Source organism: Mus pahari, chromosome 4 (genome assembly GCF_900095145.1).
Source record: "Mus pahari chromosome 4, PAHARI_EIJ_v1.1, whole genome shotgun sequence".
In the NCBI taxonomy this organism is placed as follows: domain Eukaryota; kingdom Metazoa; phylum Chordata; class Mammalia; order Rodentia; family Muridae; genus Mus; species Mus pahari.
In genome coordinates, this window is record NC_034593.1 from 31942712 (window position 1) to 31962873 (window position 20162).

The 20162-nt window shown below is 39.3% G+C and overlaps 1 protein-coding gene across 3 annotated transcripts in view; it reads left to right on the forward strand.

Annotated features, from left to right (window-relative positions):
• Positions 1–20162, forward strand: part of Spata5 (spermatogenesis associated 5) — a 164415-nt gene that overhangs the window by 126851 nt on the left and 17402 nt on the right. The gene's annotated exons all lie outside the window — the stretch shown is intronic.

The window sequence follows — 20162 nt, forward strand, 5'->3', positions numbered from 1 at the left end:
AAGAACTATATTGAATAGATAGGGAGAGAGTGGACAGCCTTGTCTAGTTCCTGATTTTAATGGGATTGCTTCAAGTTTCTCTCCATTTAGTTTGATGTTGGCTACTGGTTTGTGGTATGCTTTTACTGTGTTTCGGCGTGGACCTTGAATTGATCTTTCCAAGACTTTTAACATGAAGTGATGGTGAATTTTGTCAAATACTTTTTCTTTGAGTTTGTTTATGTAGTGGATTAAGTTGATGGATTTCCTTATATTGAACCATCCCTGCATCCCTGGGATGCTACTTGATCATGGTGAATGATCCTTTTGATGTGTTCTTGGATTCAGTTGGCAAGAATTTTATTGAGTACTTTTGGATCAGTGTTCATAAAGGAGATTGTTCTGAAGTTCTCTTTCTTTGTTGGGTCTTTGTGTCATTTAGATATAAGCGTAATTTTGGCTTCATAAAATGAATTGGGTAGTTTTCCTTCTGTTTGTATTTTGTGGAATAGTTTGAAGAGATTGGTATTAGGACTTATTTAAAGGTCTCATAGAATTCTCCACTAAGTCCATCTGGTTCTGAGCTTCTCTCTCGTTTTTTGTTTTTTTTGTTTTTTTTTTTTTTTTTTTGGTTGGGAGACTATTAATGACTGTTTCTATTTCTTTAGGAATTATGGGACTGTTTAGATGGTTTATCTGATCCTGTTTTAACTGTGGCACTTGGCATGTGTCTAGAAAACTTTCCATTTCATCTACATTTTTCCACTTTAGTTGAGTATAAACTTTTGTAGTAGGATCTGATGATTTTTTTGTATTTCCTCGGTTTCTGTTGTTATGTCTCCCTTTTCGATTCTGATTTTATTAATTTGGATACTGTCTCTGTTTCCTCTGGTTAGTCTGGCTAAGAGTTTATCTATCTTGCTGATTTTTCTCCAAGAGCCAGATCCTTGTTTTGTTGAGATTCTTTGTATAGTTCTTTTGTTTCTAGTTGGTTGATTTCAGCCCTGATTTTGATTATTTCCTGCTGGCTACTCCTCTTGGGTGTGTTTGCTTCTTTTTCTTCTAGAGCTTTCAGGTGTGCTGTCAAGCTGCTAGTGTAAGCATTCTCCAATTTCTTTTTCAAGGTACTTAGAGCTATGAGTTTTCCTCTTACCACTGCTTTCATTGTGTCCAGTAGGTTTTGGTATAATGTGTCTTCATTTTCATTAAATTCTAAAAAACCTTATTTTCTTTTCTTTATTTCTTCCTTGACTCTATCATTGAGTAGAGCGTTGTTCAGCTTCCATGTGTATGTGTGTCTTCCATTGTTTTTGTTGGAATTTAAGGCCCGCCTCAGTCTGTGGTGATCTGATAGGGTGCATGGGATTATTTCAATCTTCTTGTACCCCTTGAGGCCTGTTTTGTGACCAATTATATGGTCAATTTTGGAGAAGGTACTGTGAGATGCTGAGAAGAAAGTATATTCTTTTGCTTTTGGATGAAGTGTTCTATAAATACCTGTTAGATATTGGTTGGTTCATAACTTCTGTTAGTTTCACTGTGTCTGTGTTTAGTTTCTCTTTTCAAGATCTGTCCATTGCTGAGAGTGGTGTGTTGAAGTCTCCCACTTTTATTGTGTGTGGTGTGATGTGTGCTTTGAGCTTTAGTAAAGTTTCGTTTGTGAATGTGGGTGCCCTTGCATTTGGAGCATAGATGTTCAGAATTGAGAGTTTATCTTTGTAGATTTTTCCTTTGACCAGTATCCTTCCGTATCATTTTTTGATAACTTTTGGTTGAAAGTTGATTTTATTCAATATTAGAATGGCTGCTTCAGCTTGTTTCTTGGGACTGTTTGCTTGTAAAATTGTTTTCCAGCCTTTTACTCTGAGGTAATGTCTGCCTTTGTCACTGAGGTTGTTTCCTGTATGCAGCAAATGTTCTCTTAGGGTCTGTATGAGACCTGCCCAGGATCTTCTAGCTTTCATAGTCTCTTGAGAGAAGTCAGGTGTAATTCTGATAGGTCTGCCTTTATATGTTACTTGACCTTTTTCCCTTACTGCCTTTAATATTCTTTCTTTGTTTAATGCATTTGGTATTTTGATTATTATGTGATGAGAAGAATTTCACCTCTGTAGTTCCTGTTCCCATTCCTGAATTTTTCATTTCAAGAATTGCCTCAGTTTGTGTCTTCTTTATTCCTTCTATTTCTATTTTCAGGTTTTGAACTGTTTAATTTTCTTCCTTCAAGTGTTCTTTCTTGGCTTTTTTTAAAGGAATTTATTCATTTCTTCCAACTGATTTTAGTTTTCTGGGTTTGGGGGATTTCATTTCTTCTTTAAGAACCTCTATCATCTTCATTATAGTTTGTTGGTTTTAAAGCATTTACCTTTTATTCAGATGTCGGAATAATTAGGGCCTACTGTGGGCTCTGGCTTATTATTTATATTACCATGGTTGTTATTGATTGTGTTCTTATACTGGTGTCTGGGCATCTAGGTTTGGGGTGATTATAGGTCTAGGTGCTGATTCCTGGGTTTGTCTTTGTTGGATGGGTGTTTTGTTTTTGTTTTCTCTGGATTTCCAGAAAGTGTATTAGCTGTGTCTTGACTGTTATACTGCCCTACTTATTTGGTGTGTTTGCATAGAATGCATGGCACTGATAGAGGCTATGGGAAGGGGAGGCTATGGGGAATGATTTGTTTCAGTACTAAGGGCAACCAGAATTGGGTCTCAGGGACAGAAATGGGGGAGAAAGTCCCAGGGCAGCAGCCTACCTGGTCTTCTGGCAGGCATGGCCAATGATTGAGCAGTGGGTATCTGCTGGAGTTGGAGTCTGGGACACAGCAACAAGGCAGGGAAACAAGATCGAGGTGAGAATGTCTGAGAGATCTTCAGGAGGCATGGACTGGATTCTGTTTTCATTGACACGTGAATGAGATTTACTAACATTCATTTGAAAGACTTAATGAGCAATTTATGTGCTAAGATTCATGATGTGAACAATGTCACCCAGTACCACACAGTGAAATTCTTCAAAGAATTGGCAAGAATGATCTTAAACAGCACTTTACAAGTTACAAAACAGCCTAGTTTTGAACTTGCCATCCTCCACCTAATACTTGCTTAGTGGGTATAGGCCTGCGCCACTAAGCCTAATGAAAAAGTACTACTTTGAGCCCTGCAGACCTTTTAAATAGGTTCAAAGTCAATCAGAATTTTACTAGCTGCAAAAGTTGGTGTGCACAACTATGTCTTAGACCTGATCTTTCCTCCATTATTTGTTACTTCTGGTATTGCATTCTCTCTGTGTTCCCACCCATGCTGCACTCCTGACTATGAAACCGTCTTGGTGTTTTTGCATGTCTTGTGGTCATCTTAACTTATAACTTCCACTTAACAGCTTCTGTTATTCTGGGAGGGGAGGGAGAAGGCTTCAGCAGATCCTGAACTTTAGGAATGAGAGACAAGTACAAACAAAAACATTTCTACCTGCCAGGTCTTAAAATAGTTCATGAAATATAAACATCTACATGAGTCACCGTGACATCCACTTGAATTCACTCGTTTTGGATTTTTGTTGGGAAATGCTATAGGCAACCCCACAGCCACTCAGCACCATGTCTGTGTGTTGATAAATACTGCTGTTATATATTTCAGTCCAATTTATTATACATTTGGGGTTCACAATTATGATACTCATTTTATAGAACAGGAAATTACAGGGTAAAGTAACTTTCTCAAAATCCTATAGCTAACTAGTAGAACCAGGTCTAATTCCAAAGTCTGTCTATAAGTCCTCATTTTCCCAGTGTGCATTATATATTTAGAATAGTTTTGTCTTCAGGTAACAAAGGTACTAACAGTGGACACTTTCCTTCAAAACGTTTAAGACATTCATTTCTAACATAGCACTAGGTAGCAAAACAGGTTCATTGGTTCATATGGCATTTGGAAAAGCTTGTCTTCTAAATATTCTAGAAGGGATAAGATTATACCTTATATAGAGAGTTTTTAGAATACTATTTTTAAGGGCATGTCTGACCAAGAAAGAATTTATTATCAGACAGGCCATATCTAATTGATTCAACTTGCGTGTTCTGTGAACTCACAAGTTAGGCACATTTATCTTAGGCACTTCAGTGCCTAGTCATGATGTCAAGACAGTCCCTGCAGAAGCCCTGCGAAGGCAGCAAGCCCTGAGAGGACATTATGTGAAGCGAAAGTGAAGCTTGGGTTTACAGTTGGAACACCTAGATGTTGGAAATGCCAGAACAGTGGGATATTTACCATGAAGAGCTACATACAGGGAGTGGAACCGACCATATGAGAAATGGATGTTGCAGGTGGCAAAGCTGGTAGGACAGAGACATCTAAGTCCTTTAATACCAAACATGAAGCTTCAGGGTTAAATGGTTTTCCTGCTGGGTCATTTTCAGTTATTCTTTAGTCCACTATTCCTCACTATGGCTCAGTTTCTTCCCTTTGGAATGGCAGTGTATCTTCTGTGCCATTGTGTGTTGAAAGTATGTAGTTAGGTTTTTCTTTCTTTTCTTTTTCTTTTTTTTTTTAAATCGGGGTTACAAGGGGCAGGGGGAAGAGCACAATTAAGAGACTGCCTTGAGTCTCAGAAAAGACTAGACTTTTAAACTGTTGATGTTGTGAAAGCTTATGGAGACTTTTGAAATTAGATTGAATGTGTTGTTTTGGCATATCTTTTTGCATTCGACTTTACTAGGAAATTCTAGAATTCAGAAAGTGGGAAGTGAAGGTTTGAATAAGGAGTGTCCCCAGTTGGTGGTGCTGTTTAGGAAGGTTTGGTAATTAATGGCAGGCTTATTGAAAGAAGTATGTCACTGGGAGCAACTTTGGATATTAAAGCCTGAAACTATTTTCAGAAAATTGGCCCTCATTCGTTCTTGCATTTGAAACTGTGGACTCTGCGCTTCCTGTTTCTGCCACCATACCTGCTGCTAGCTGCTATGCCTCTGCCGTGGTGGACTCTTACTTCTCTTCAGCCAAAAAGCTCAGTCTTCCATAAGCTGCTTTGGTCATGGTGTCTTATCACAGCAACAAAAAAATAAATAGTAAAAACTATATTCCCTTTTAAATTGTCCCTGCCTTGCCTTGTGTTTAGTCAGAGTTACAAGAACTAATACACTAGTTAGTCTACAAGTAGCTATAGTATTCTATTCCCCAACTAAAGAATAACATCGTGTAGTGATTCCTCAGGACTGTTACTCTCCAGGTCAGTAAGTATCCTTATAGTTCTCATTTGTTCCATGACTCTGCTAATTTCATCTTGCCTGTTGTCTTGGAAGTTGCTGATTAATTATAAATTTAACCATCATGAGTACTATGTAATAAGAAAGTGAAGAGGAAGAAAATGAAATGTTAACAAGAACATTGAGGAGAGTGGGAAAGGGGGAAATGATATAGTTTAAAATCTGTTTGTACTCAAGCTATAAAGCAACAACCAAATGGTATAGACTATACTTGAATGTTCTGACAGTGAGTCTATAGTATTTAAGATGTACTTTCTCCATTAATGGACTTTTTTTTTTTTTTTTTTTTTTTTTTTTGGTGAGTTTTCACCAAATCCTAGGAGAATTTTTGTGCTGTGCATGAAGCTGTTCTTTTGTGCCATGATAGTTGTCACTAATCCCAAGTCTAGGCATGGTGGCACTCAGCAGCCCTCCCAGTCTTCTACTGTGTTCATTTTTCTCCTCCTCATCCCTCTTACCTCCACCTTCCTTTTCAGAAGTCTATAGCATTCTCAGGTCCCTTTTCAGTTAAGTCTTAATATCAGGTAAAAACCTTCTTTAGGGAACTAAAACATCAAGATAAAAATATTTTTCATTAAAATTAGAAACAAAAATTCTGAGACTGTCTCTTTAGATGTAATCTGTCTCTAAACCTAAAAATTCTGGGTATAAACCTTAGACCAGACCCTCAGTTAAAGGTCATCCTATGCTACATAGGAAGTAAAAAGCCAGCCTGAGATATATGAGACCCTGTCTACGAATACAAAGACCTCTTCTGTTGAGCCTGAAAGTACATACTCTGGCTGTTGGAATGAACACTGTTGGCATCGGGACATTGTTTTCTCTTAGCTAGAAACTGATATTACAGAATATAAGCATTGCATATGTCACCCAAGTGTGATACATTCAGAGATGCTACAGTGTTGTTTATCAGGCACCACCATTTGAAATCTAAAATCACAGTTTTTCTAAAGGTAAACATCACTGTGTTCTTTGTAATGATGAAAAGGACTCAGCGTGAATGAGTTACCCTTGTTATTGGTTAGTTCTCTGCAGGACTAGCATTAAAGGCTCAGGGTAAGTGTATATTCTAGTACAACTTAGTAAGTACATCACCCTGTTAACCCAGATTTGCTCAGTGAGAATCTATGCTCTGACCCCACGTGAATCTTGGCTCCCTGCCCCATCCTTACTGCAGAACCCCAGTGTATTACTGTTCTCATTACTCTGACAAAATAACTATCAGAGCAACTTAGGAAAAAAAACTGTGTTTATTTGAGTTCATAGTTTGGGGGTTCAGAGTAGAAAGCAGCAGTTCATGTTGCATCTGCAGTCAGAAGGTAGAGAACAGTAAATGCTGATGTTCATCACAGTTCCTCCTTTTTATTTGATCCAGGACTCTTAATGCATAGAATGGTGTTATCCACACTAGGGTGGCTCTTCATACCTTGATTAAATCTAGAAACTCACAGACATGCTCAGAGGTTTGCCTCCTAGACAAGTCTAGATCTTGCCAAATTGGCAATAGTAGCTATCACCTTCAGCTTTAGCGTGTGAGCAGACCTTAAAATAAAGGATTATCTAGCAGAGCACGTTGAGCACAGCACTTGTTCAGTGTCATCTATAAACTTTATATTTATTTGGTTAGGAAATATGGTAGTTTTAAAAGATGTTCATTCAGAAATTCTTTCATGGATATATGCATGATTTTATCTTCATTTTTAATTCTCTAAATTGATATACAGTTCTGTAACTAATCACATTTAATCTGTAATTATGTTTCTTAAGCTTTCATAAATACTATTCCTCTTAAAAGAAAAATAGGGTGGAAAAAGAATATAATAAAATATGAAACAGGAAGATATGAAATCAAAGTAAAATTTTTTTCGATTAGGTTTTTCTTTTTTTCCAAAGGGGAGAAAAAATTTTTCATCTACTCACAGTACTGCCTATTTTATTTTTGGTATAATTAACAAAGTATGAAGAATAGAATAGTAGCATCAAATTCCTTCCTTATATAATAGTTCTTACATAACCACCAAGTAAGCAGATTTACAGTTAATCAAAAAACCCTATAACTTTTTAACCCATAAATATAATGCAGTGGGTGTGTTACTTATTTTCTGACTACTTGGTATGAGAATAGAATGAATGCAGCAATTCCTATGGCTTGTGACTTGGCTTTGACCAATAGTAACAGCAAAAATAGCATCATAGAGTTCTCTCAGAGTGCAGTATAAAATGAAAAGAGTCCTTGACCCAAGAGGAAACTTTGGAACAGATTAAAATATAAAACAGAAGTAACTGGAGAAAGATCTCTAGAAATGGATGAAATAAAACTTGCCACTCGGCCTTGCAGTGGTGGCTCACGCCTTTAATCCCAGCACTTGGGAGGCAGAGGCAGGCAGATTTCTGAGTTCGAGCCCGGCCTGGTCTACAAAGTGAGTTCCAGGAAAGCCAGGACTGCACAGAGAAACCCTGTCTCGAAAAACCAAAAAACAAAAACAAAAACAAAAACAAAAACTTGCCACTCATGAGCTAGGTTTGGTTCTGTTGAACTAAGCAGTCTGCAGGTAGTTAATGCCTCCACTAAAGGCTGTTCTCATGGAAGAGTGAAGGGAAAGTGGATTGTAGAGAACTGTAAGCACAGAGGGTCTTTGTTCAAGAATTTTAAGTGAATATACTTTGGGAAATGGTTTGGTTAGTAAATGCCTTCTGCCCAAGATTAGGAATCTGAGCTGATATACCAAAGCTGGGCACATGGTAATATGAATCTGTAACTGTAGCTTTGGGGATAGGGGATTGGCAGGAGGAGCTCTGACACTGCTGACCAACCATCTAAGCAGTCAGTGAGTGCCAACATTGACCTTTGACCTCCATACCCACCCATGGGCATCAACTACATTGCATGCACAAAATTAACAAAAATTAAATTTTTAAGTTAATTTTTATTTTTTAAGAGGTAAAGGTTAGATAGTAGCTTTAGGAGTAATGGTAACAAAAGAGGGTGTGCTTATAGGCTAAGGAAGCACAGGACAACATAGATTGAAATATCCAAGGGGGGGCTGGTGAGATGGCTCAGTGGGTAAGAGCACCCGACTGCTCTTCCGAAGGTCCGGATTTCAAATCCCAGCAACCACATGGTGGCTCATAACCATCCGTAACGAGATCTGACGCCCTCTTCTGGAGTGTCTGAAGACAACTACAGTGTACTTACATATAATAAATAAATAAATCTTTAAAAAAAAAAAAAAAAGAAATATCCAAGGAAAAGAATGACTAGTGACAATCACAGGATTGGAGTCATTGTCAAAGAGAAGGATTTGCTTTCAGCTGAAAGAGCATGCCTCTGTTCTTTCATATTAAGAAAAAGAGATGATTTTAACTATATATGATTCATAGGTGGGGTATGGAAAGTTGAAGGGACTCAGGATTTGGAGTTAATTATCTCCTCTCAACTTGAAAGTTTCTTCTATCAAGTCTTATGTGACCTATATTAATACTGAATCCTTGTACAGTGAGCAGCCTCAAAGTATTTATATTATGCATAGTATAATATATAGAGAATCCTCTTTTTTAGTACTAACTAGAAGTAGACCTCATTCTGAGTCTGGGGTATCTGTGAATCATCTTAGAGATGATTTCCAGACTCTGTGGGGTGGGGTAGGGGAGAGTTTGGTGAGGGGGTATTCATGGCCTTAAACATGCCAAGATCGTATCCCCAGCTATCCAAACATTTTGTTTCATTTTCCCTCATTTCTTTGTAAAAATCCAGTCTATAGAATTCTAGTGAATATATAGAATTATATCATGAAGAGAAAGGAGAAAGCAGTCCTGTGTATATTAATGGCAATCCACTGGTGGGAGTTGTTTAAGTAAATGTATACTGTTTTTCTCTACAGTTAACTAGGAGTGGATGTCCTGGAAGCACAGAGTTTTGGCTTTATGTAATTACTAATTCCTGCATACCTGCTATGCTCATCCATGTAATGCTCCTGCTGAATTTAAATTCATGCTTTAGTTCTTCATTGTTTTCTCACCTTTTTTGCAATCTAATCATATATTACACACTGTTTTTAAACTTATTATCTTAATAATTGACCTCTGCATTTGTCTTAAGAATCATTTCTGTACTCCAAACTTAATGTCGTTGTAATACGTCGTATTAACACCTCAGAATCTTCACAGAAAATTGATTGATCATAAGGAGGCAGGGGCCAGCCAGTCTTGTCTGCAGAGTGAGTGTCAGGACATCCAAGGCTACACTGAGAAACCCTGATAAAAAATAGAAAGGAGGAAAAGTAGTGAAGCTGTAATTTAGCTTGCCTGGTATGCTAGAAGCCCTATGTCCTCCCCAAGCCCCACATAAACCAGGCACTTGTGATCTCAGCAAGAGGTTCATGAGCTCAGTCATCTTTGTCTATATAGCAATTTGGGGGCTGGATACATGAGACCTTGTCTTTAAAAAAGGAAGAGGAGACAAGACTGAGTCTGGCCTGTATTTTGTGCTTCGTACATGTTTGGTGATAGGTGGGTGGGAGGGAGAAAGGAAGGAATTTTTGTGAGTGGGATTCGCCTTAAAAATTATAATTTTGACAGGTGTAGTGGTTCACTTCTTTAATCCTAGCACATGAAAGGCAGAGGCAGGCAGTTTGAGGCCAGACTGGTCTACATAGTGAGTACCAGGACAGCAGGGACTATATAGATAAACCTTGTCTTTAAATAAGATAAAATAAATATTTTTTTAAAAAAAAATCATGTGGGAATGTTCTTTTTAGTACATCTGAAGCCATCCCCATTAGTTTTCTGTTATGAATATCTGAGGTATTCAGCTTATAAATAAGTTTATTTTATAACTTATTTATAAGTTATAAAAAAGCATGGTGGTTTCAGTCTTTTTAGCCCCATCATTTTAGGGTCTGTAATAAGGCAGAAAATCATGGCAGAAACATGTGACAAAGCAAATCTCCTTCATCATATGACAGTGAGGCAGAAAAAGAGAGGGAGAAGTGGGTTTTTAATTCTTCCTATTAAAGGCCAACTTACATTGACTTTAATGGCCTCCTAGACCTAACCTCAAACATGCTACTGTCTCTTAGTGCTTTCCTACATACTACACCACTGACATGTGTCTTTGTCAGATACCTGGCATCCTTGTATTAACCTTACATCTTAACTATATGTAATAACATTCTTTTGTGACATCTGGATGTTCACCAAAGTTAGAGAGTTTAAAAAAATACAATAAAAACCATAGTCACTTTGTTTTACTTTGGTTATAAATTCTAATAATTGATTGTAACAAGTTTGGATCATCATTGCTGGTTTTGGCAAGGTTCAGACCAGTTATTTTTTAAAATAGAGCTCATGATTAGCTAAACCTTGTTAAATCCTGTTACCCAATTCTCTGGTACAAAGATTATTGAGTACTGATGTAATCTGGAAATGGTAATTAGATTCCCAGTAAATAGCCCATTATCTAACAGACTATCTGGTAATGAAAGGAGATCATTCCTTTGTGAATGACTGTGAAACAAAAATTCAGACCATAGAGCCATCCGTTTGAGCAGATCCCAGGCAGCACTGATCTGAAACAGTGGTCAACGTCATACTTGCTGATGCTCTTAATTTTTAGTAAGAAGAATCCTAAAGAGAGTGACCATCTAATGGTTAGGGGAAAAACATATTCCATATACTTCTGCACTGCTACTCAGGTTAGCTATGGAGGGCGGGTTGGTTGCTGTTTTGTGCAGTACAGATATCTGCCCTCACATCCAAGTGTGCTGGAAACTCTTTTGGTTGAATTGTGTTGTTTCCTGTGCGATACTTTCGTTCAGATGCACCTTTGGATGGTTCGTTTGTTCGTTTTCCTTCCCACCCTCCCTCCCTTCCTCCCCTCCCCTCTCAACCCCATCCAGTTTCTAGTCTAACCTATTATGTGTTTCACTTAAATGTGAACAAAAAATATTCTGCATCTTCCCTGGACTTTGTGCTCATTAATTTGTGGCGAAACCAAGTAATGAAACTGGCAGAAGTTGTTGCAGGCAGTATTTGTACAAAATCCTCATAATTTTCTCTTTTGTTTTTTCTGTTTATTTAAACCTTTCTTTTTAATTCTTCAAAGTTTTATATACATTTATGTTTTGCCTGTTTGTATATCTGTGCACCACATGCATACCTGGTGCCCACAGAGGCCAGAATTGGGTATCAGAGCCACCGTGTTTGTTCTTGAAGCTTAACCCATATCCTATGGAAGAGTAGTCAGTGATCTTAACTGCTGAGCCCTCTCTCCAGGCTCTAGTTTCTTCTTTTAAGCATTCATCACTTTTGGTCTCTGGAGTCAAGAAAATGAGTGAGAAGGAAAGTCATGTGGGGTTCATACAAGAGGACATACAGTGCTGAGTTGTACTGTCTTACCAGACAGTGCAATTTCATGCTAGTCTTTTCTCTGGTGGAGGAAGTATAGGTAGTAGCATTTCATTCACTGCATTCCAGTTCTAGCCCTGCTGTTTACAAGCTGTAATACATTGAGTTAGGTGAGTTACTTATTGCTGACACTGTAAAATTGCAATAGTAATACTTTTCACCTGCTTTAAAGATTGGAAATAATATGTATGGAGTTTAATAAAAATAGCTATTATTGTTATTCCCATTATTAAGAATTGCTACTGTTCTCATTTAATAAAGCTAGATTCTTACATATATAAATAATTTTTATTCCTGTTATAACAAGTTACACAAAATTAGCTCCTGAAACAATATAGATATTTTTTATACTGTAATTCTGGAAGTTGAAAGTCAGGTGTTTATGCTACCACTGAACCAAATGCAGTATATCTACAAGTCTGTGCTCCTTTCTGCAGGTTATAGAACAATTTCTTCATTTTTTTTTTTTTTTTGTTTGTTCTTGCTGTTGTTAATTAAGAGTCTTGATGCCCTCTGCTTTTCTTTGGCTGGCACCATTCTTACATCTCTCTGTTTCTGACTTGTGTCCTCCTGTCATGCTCAGAGGACCTTTCTGATGATATAAATCCGTCCAGATAATCTGGGCTAATCCTCCTGTCGGATCAGATGGTTATCCACCTTAATTCCACCTGTAACCTTGATCCCCTTGTCATGTACCTTAACACAGTCACCAGTTCTAACACTTGGGAGCTATTTGTCGGCCAAGGAAATAGTATTCCTTCCGCAGTAGTCAAAGCATGCAGCTTTTGTAGCACTGAGCATGCCATCCTGAGAAACGTGTAAATACTACTCATCTGATGCCATGGCTCCTGACAATGTCTGTACTTTCATCTTTGTTCTGTTTGTGTGTGTGTGTGTGTGTGTGTGTGTGTGTGTGTGTGTGTGTGTGTGTGTGTTTTGTTTATGTTAACTATTGTGAAAATTCACTTTCTTGGTCACACTATCTCTTATTTTGCTTTTTACTTAGTGCCATCTTTAAAAAGCTATAGCCACAATTACATAAATATGTATGGCAAAACAGAATTTTTATAGATAAAGATGGGACACGGATCTTCTTTTCAGCAGCAATTACAAAGCTAATGGGAAATACACACTTCTAAGGTTAAAGGTGCCTTCATAGCTTGTGTCTTAGCAAATATATCTGTTAAAGACAGTTTTTTGTTTTGTTTTGTTTTTTGGTTTGTTTTTTTTTTTTTTTTTTTTTTTTTTTTTTTTTTTTTTTTTGAGCCATAAAGTCTACAGTCTGTCTGGCCTAGGGGTTGCTATATAAACCAGGCTGCCCCAAACTCCATTTGTCTTTGCTTCCCAAGTGCTGAATTAGTGCCTACACTATCAGCCCTAGCCTCCTAAGTCATTCTTAACACTGCATGCAGGAAAAAAGCCAAAGGTGAATTAGAGTGCTAACCCTAAACTAATGTCAGAGAGTCACAGGCTTTTAGACTGCTAGGCTTGCCAGAAGGAGAGAGAGGAATATCATGAGATGTGGTTAGGCCAGGCTCAGACAGATACCCTGTAAAGAGAGCAGCAGCAGTCAGTCACTTAGCTGCTGGGCTTGTTTCCTCAGACCTGCTCTGAAAGTTACTGAGACTCATTAAGATTATATATACCATGATACCTTTTGATTCAACATTGATAACAAAGCAAGAACAACACTGAAAACACTGGAATCCACAAAGAAGTCCTTTAGCAGGTGAGCAGATATATAAACTGTAATACATGTAAACAGGCAATACATTAAGTATAATTATTAAGTAAATTGTTATATACATTATATATACAAAGTGTAAAGAAAATACAGAAGAATATCATGGGCATGTTACTAAGTAAAAGAAACCAATTTGAAAATGACTTGCTGTATAATTCCAAACACATGGCATTCTAGAAAAGATAAAAGTAAAAGAGTAAAATGATTGGGGGAAGAAAAGAGTAAGAGACCAGAGAAAAGAGAATCTTTGAGGACACTGATACAGATGGAATATGAAATGCCCCTACCCCCAAGCATACTCAGGCATTGGATCCAATCAGTAAGAAATGGTTGTGATTTTAGTCTATTGATAGGTTTATAGCCTGAGGTAGGAGGGGATGGGATAGGAAGCTGAGCTTGGTTGGAAGAAATAGGTCATTGGAAGTTGTCCTGTTCCTAGTCCATTCCTGTCTCTGTGCTTCCTGGCCACCATGGCCACATACCCTTAGCACAAGGATATTCTGCCTCATACTAGCCAGCTAGCCACTCACTGAGCCTTCCAAAACTTGGCCACAAAATAAATTATTTCTCTTAGGTATTTTGCACAGGACCAAAAAGTCTGACTAATAGAAATAGTGAAGCTAATGATGTGTAAAAGAGTAGAGAATCTGGATGTAAACTATGGGTCTGGGAGGACAGTAGTGTAGCCACAGATATAACCAGTGTACTAATTGGGCCAGAGTAGATGGTGAAGGGTGCTGTGTATATAGGGCAGAGAATATGTGAGGAATCTGTACTCAATGATTACACTGTGGACTTGAAACTACTCTTTAAAAAAATTTTTTCAACCAGGCAGTGGTGGCGCACGCCTTTAATCCCAGCACTTGGGAGGCAGAGGCAGGCGGATTTCTGAGTTCGAGGCCAGCCTGGTCTACAAAGTGAGTTCCAGGACAGCCAGGGCTATACAGAGAAACCCTGTCTCAAAAAACAAAAACAAAAACGAAAAATTTTTTCAATGTTGTATGGGGTTGTTGATAGGAAAGAGAAATTTAGACTTCTCTCTCTCTCAGCCTGTCCTCATCTCTCTGCCAGTTGACCATAGTCTCCCTGCTTGGCTTTATCTCTTCACTGCAGCTGCTTTAGCCAACCTTTTCCTACCTACTTTTTTCTTAGTGCCAAAAAGTAGATAAATGACTGCAAAGTTGATTCTGATGCAAAGAATTGTATCTTTCTGTAATTGCTGTCTCATAACTGAGAACTAATTTCCTAAGGAAAATTTTGCTATCATTTTAATGTATGGTATTCTTCTGGGATGCAGGTATACTCTACCCATGGATGTCCAGTACACCCTGAGTTATTGGCCTGTAAAAACATCTAGGAAAGGTTATTCTTGTTATCCTTCAGATGCCATCAGCCTGTGCCAGCTGGTCCTACAGAACAGGACAGTAAGGCTGATCTTTAAGGAGATTTGGAGAAACTGAGGACAGTTTGTTAAAAGAAGGCAGTCTTATTTGTTCAGGAGCTAAGAATTACTAGCATTATTTTAAAATAAGTGTTGGGTGAAAACAGAAAGTTTGGGAAAGGAAGGAACGACACCAGTATTGTGGTTTTGAGCCACCTACTGGAGTGCTTTACAAGATTTATACTTTGACAGAGTAAGAAAACTAGTGTTGTTTGTTTGTTTGTTTGTTCCTCCCTTTGACTGTGTGAATGAACTCACACACACACTCACGCACTCACACACACACATTTTTATTTTTATTTTCAAAGAGGATAAATGTTTTATTTGTTTCTCAGTGTTGCATAGCCAGTGTTTCACAGTGGGAAAACAACAGCCAACACAGCACATGGCAAAACAAAGTCTTCTACTCCCTCTAACACTGTATAACACTTCCCTGCATTCCCAAGCATTTCCAATGAGAAGACACTAAGTCTCTGACCAAAACCCAGTGGTGAATAAGGGCAAGTTACAAAATTATGTAAGATACACACCACTGCTATCTTGAACTATGAAATTCTTTTTTGTTTGGTTGGTTTTGTGTTTGTTTTTTCGAGAAAGGGTTTCTCTGTGTAGCCCTGGCTGTCCTGGAACTCACTCTGTAGACCAGGCTGGCCTTGAACTCAGAGATCCACCTGCCTCTGCCTCCCAAGTGCTGGAATTAAAGGCATGCGCCACCACGCCCAGCAAATTATGAAATTCTTATAACCAGTAGATAGGGTCTCACCATGTACCTGTGACTGGTCTGGAACTTGTTACGTAGACCGATCTCGAACTAACATCTGCCTGTGAGTGCTGGGATTAAACAGTGGTCTGTCACCAAACCCAGCTTATAACCACTTTTCACCACAGATGATCTTAAGAATTCTAAACACCAGAGTTTAACTTCTAGTCTAAATACTTAGTATGGTGATTATCAAAAAATCTGTACACTGTGTTTATCCACATCCATTAGGAAGTTGGGGGTGGGTCTAAAGTAGCACTGTCAAGAACAGTTTCTTTACATCAGTATTGCTGAAAGTTATTTCGAGTTCTCTGTTCTCCACTGGTTTAAGACAAGCTTGCTGGGCAGGTCACATCCAGTTTTATCTGGAAGTAGAGGGGTGCCATGGTCACTCCTCAGTGGACTTCACATGTTCCTCATGCTTCTTCACTCATCATCCTGCTCTGAAGGATCGCTCAGTGTCATCTTGATCAGCTACCCATCTTAACAGGATTTGTTGACGAGCCCTGGGTTTATGGCAAGTGCTTCATTGTCTTCAGTTACCTCTCCTGACAGAGAGGAGAGCTCACTGGCAGCCTTCACACTCTCCAAAGAGCCAAACTCCTGTTTTTTCAATTTTGTCCCAGCTTCAGGCAGACTACAGTAAACAACATCTCCCAAAGCTTCCTGTGCAAAACTGCTGATTCCCACCATTCCAATGTCTTCCTCTGTTGTTATCCATTCATGTTTCTCTGTGAATTTATGCATGACAGTGTGCATAAATTATGCATTTCCAGTGTGCAGTGAGCAGAGGGCAGCAGAAGGCCAGGGCAATGCTCAGGCTGTAGGCTCCTTGACACTCCCAGAGACATGATCTGAGGTCCAGAGGGTAACTAAGCTCTGCCTCCACCACCCCACCAGGCCGGTGGGGCAGCCTTTTTATTTTTTTAACAGTGCTTTCAATTACAGTGAGATGTATTTATGAGTCTGTATTAAGTGCTCAGGGAAGTACTTATCTACCTCCCTCCCTGTGGCTTCCTTCCCTCTCTCTGTCTTCTAAGTAGGATTTCTAAGGCAATGTCTTTTCCCCAGCATGTGTATGTTTTCAAGGTGGGAGTTAGATCCGGATACAGTCTTTCAGGTCCATGGAAAGTTGTGTGTTAGTATGTGGTCTCGTTTTTAACATACTTGCAGACGTCCCGGTTATCTGAGATCACTTTCACATGGACTGAGGTTAAGCTTTATTTCTTTTGGCTTGGCCCTCCCTCAGCAGACACTTCCTCTTTGCCTTGAAAGGACAAAACGATGTTCAGCTGTCTGGGCTTGGGCCCAGTATTTGATTTATACATTATTTAATTTCCTCCTGAAAATTGGAAGCAGAACTCTTAGGAATGGAAGTGAGTAGTTTTCGTTTGTTTAAGAACACTTTTAGATTTAATATAATCAGTAGTAGATGTCAGCATGATTGGGGGCGACTTAAGGTGAAACAAATAAAAGTTAATACAAAAGAAGGGTACTTGACAGTAGAGAAGAGCTGAGGTTTCTGAATCTCTTCTCCTGGGCTGTCTTCCCCACACTGGGGGATGTGTTCTTTAGGCACCCTCTGGCTTGGGTTACAGTTGCAGTTACAGAGCAGTTCCTCAGAACCACTACTGTACCTATCTCCACGACTACTTATGCCACTATGTGAACCCAGAGTGAAATTTCTATATTATGAATTCAGGAATTTAAAAATCACTTCTAGAAATAACATTTTGTGCTTCATGACCACTTTGGGGCAGTTTATTCCTCTGGCCATGTTACTCTGAGGTTACACGGTCTTCCTCTTCACTCCCTAAACTCCTAAGGCTCTGGCACATGGGCTGCCTGTGCTGCCTCACTGGGCATGTTTCCTTCTACCTCCCTCCCCACACTGTCGATCTGTCTCACTGGAGCGCTCTCCTTGTAACAAGCCCTCAGCTTTAGTCTCCTTGTTCTTCTCACCCCCTCTGCCAGATAACCCTTTGCTTCATGATCCTTTCTTTCCTCTTTCATACAGATTCCACTCTCCCAGTATGGAGATAAGCTTAAATGTTTCCAAGGATGCTTCTTGGACCTCTTTTTCCCTGGTGTTTTCAGACTTTTAGCATTGTGTAACAAACATTGTCATCTACAAAGTTCACACTTGAGAACTGCTTGGTCACTTTACAAAAACGGAATAGCTGAGGCTGGGGAGATAGGAGAAGCTGAGCTCAGTTCCTTGGCCCTTATGGTAAAAGTAGATTCAGTACTTATGCTTTGTTTGTAACCCCAGCACTGAGGAGGCAGAGACAAGTGGAGATGATTGGGCAGCCAGGGTAGCTGATTGGTGAGCTCCAGGTTCCTTGAGAGATCCTATCTTAAAAAATAAGGTAGAGAGCAATTGAGGAAGGCATATGCAATGTGCATCATGTACATGCTTCTCACACAAGCTTGCAAACACCACACACGCAAAGTGGAGATATTTTAAAATTTAAACCGTGTGTTGAGCCCATTCATAGCTTTCTTTGGCTACATGTGGCTCTTCAACCACAGGTCAGACACACCAGTGTCAACACTTCAGTGTAGACACCCCAGCATGGCTGCTTATCTCTTCTGACTGCCAGAGCCTGAGAAGCTTAGAGAGCTGTATATTAGTCAGGGTTCTCTAGAGTCACAGAACTTACAGATAGTCTCTATATAGTAAAGGAATTTATTGATGACTTACAGTCTGCAGTCCAAATCCCAACAATGGTTCAGTAGTAGCTGTGAATGGAAGTCCAAGGATCTAGCAGTTGCTGAGTCCCACATGGCAAGAAGGCGAAAGAGTGAGAGCCAGACTCCCTTCTTCCAATGTCCTTATATGGTCCCCAGCAGAAGGTGTAGCCCAGATTAAAGGTGTGTGCCACCACACCTTTAATCCCAGATGACCTTGGACTTGGAGATCTCCCTGTCTTAATCTTCTGGATTCAATCACCACTGTGTCTCAAGATCTCCATACCAAGATCNAGATCAGACACTTCTATCTCCCAGCCTCCAAATTAGGTTCACTGGTGAGCCTTCCAATTCTGGATTGTAGTTCATTTCAAATATAGTCAAGTTGACAACCAAGAATAGCCACAACAAGCTGCAAACAAGCATAGTTGGAAAACTACCTCGGTCCTGTCAGGCTGCTTTTGACCCCCTTGAAGGTAGTCTGTCCTTTGCTACTTCTGTCTTCGCAAAGACCAACTTTGCAGAATACCACCTGCACATCATGATGGTCCTTAAGTTCAGGCCCTAAAGTCTGATGTTGCTCAGCACCCAGCACCTGCCTTGTCATCTACTCAAGGCCATCTGGTGGACTAAGTAGAGAATAGTCACTGTAGTTGGGCATCTAAACCCAGAGCTGCCATTTAACTTTTGTATGATTTAGGGCAGTCTGTTCAAACCACATTAAAATCTGGTTTGTTGGTTTTCATTTATCAATTTCATTTTTATCTGGAGATAACTTCGTGCTGGTTTATTGGGAAGTCGATGAAAGCCCTGGGCCCTTCAGACTCCTCAGCACCTTTCACATGGTGGTGGTTCTATCACGAGCCTACCTATCATCAGCATTGTTCTCCCTTGCCACCATTCCATATTTCTCATGTTAGTTATTTCACTGCACATTCTAAACAGGCATTGGTAGCTTACTCTCCCATCTGCATTTCACACAGTTTGAGGTGGTCCTTCTGTTTCGTTTCCCGTGAATGTACAGTGACTTCTGTTCAAAGTTTTCTTAAGTTAGTTCAGGTGAGTAGAGTAGCTCTTCTTCTCCCCTAAGAGACATACTGGCTATACAGTGTTCATAGAATTCAGTTTACATTTGTATCTTCATATTTTAATCAAATATTAGCACTTACGTCATTTCTCTCTTATTTTAGTACACTGAAGCTTAAAACAAACTAACTTTTAAGTTTATTACTCTACAGTTCCTGAGACTAAAGGATTATGGTCTGAAGTAAATTTTTTTTCGAGGCAAACTTACTGTGTAGCTCCAGCTGGCCTGGAACAGCTCATAGACCAGGCCAGCCTCAAACTCAGAGATATCCACCATGCCCAACTAATGATTTTTTTTTTTTCTTTTAAAATAACTACTTTGGGACCGGTGAGATATAGCTCATCAGGTAAAGCAACTGCTGCCAAGCCTCAGAACTTAAGTTTAATTCCTGGGACCCACATGATTGAGGGAGAGAACTAGTTCCAGCAAGTTGTCCTCTGACTGCCACAAGTGTTGTTATGTGGGGTTTAATAACTCTATTAGTTCTTAATATGATCCGCCAGCTTCCCAATACAAGACAGAGTCCTATTGATTTATTTAATCAGCTTTAGTACAATTACTGGGCAATATCCCTGAACTAATTTTTATGCTACTCTGGCTATTTGTCAGCTGCCCTCCCCAAGTTACTTGCTGTTTGAGTCTCTCCCCAGGCTGTTAGTATTCCTTCAGTCTGTACTCAGTATGTTTCATGTGCTCCTGACCCATCCCATCTAATGATTGGAGATGCTCCTGCTCTCTCTGTCTTCTCCCTCTCCCTCTCCCTCTCCCTCTCCCTCTCCCTCTCCCTCTCCCTC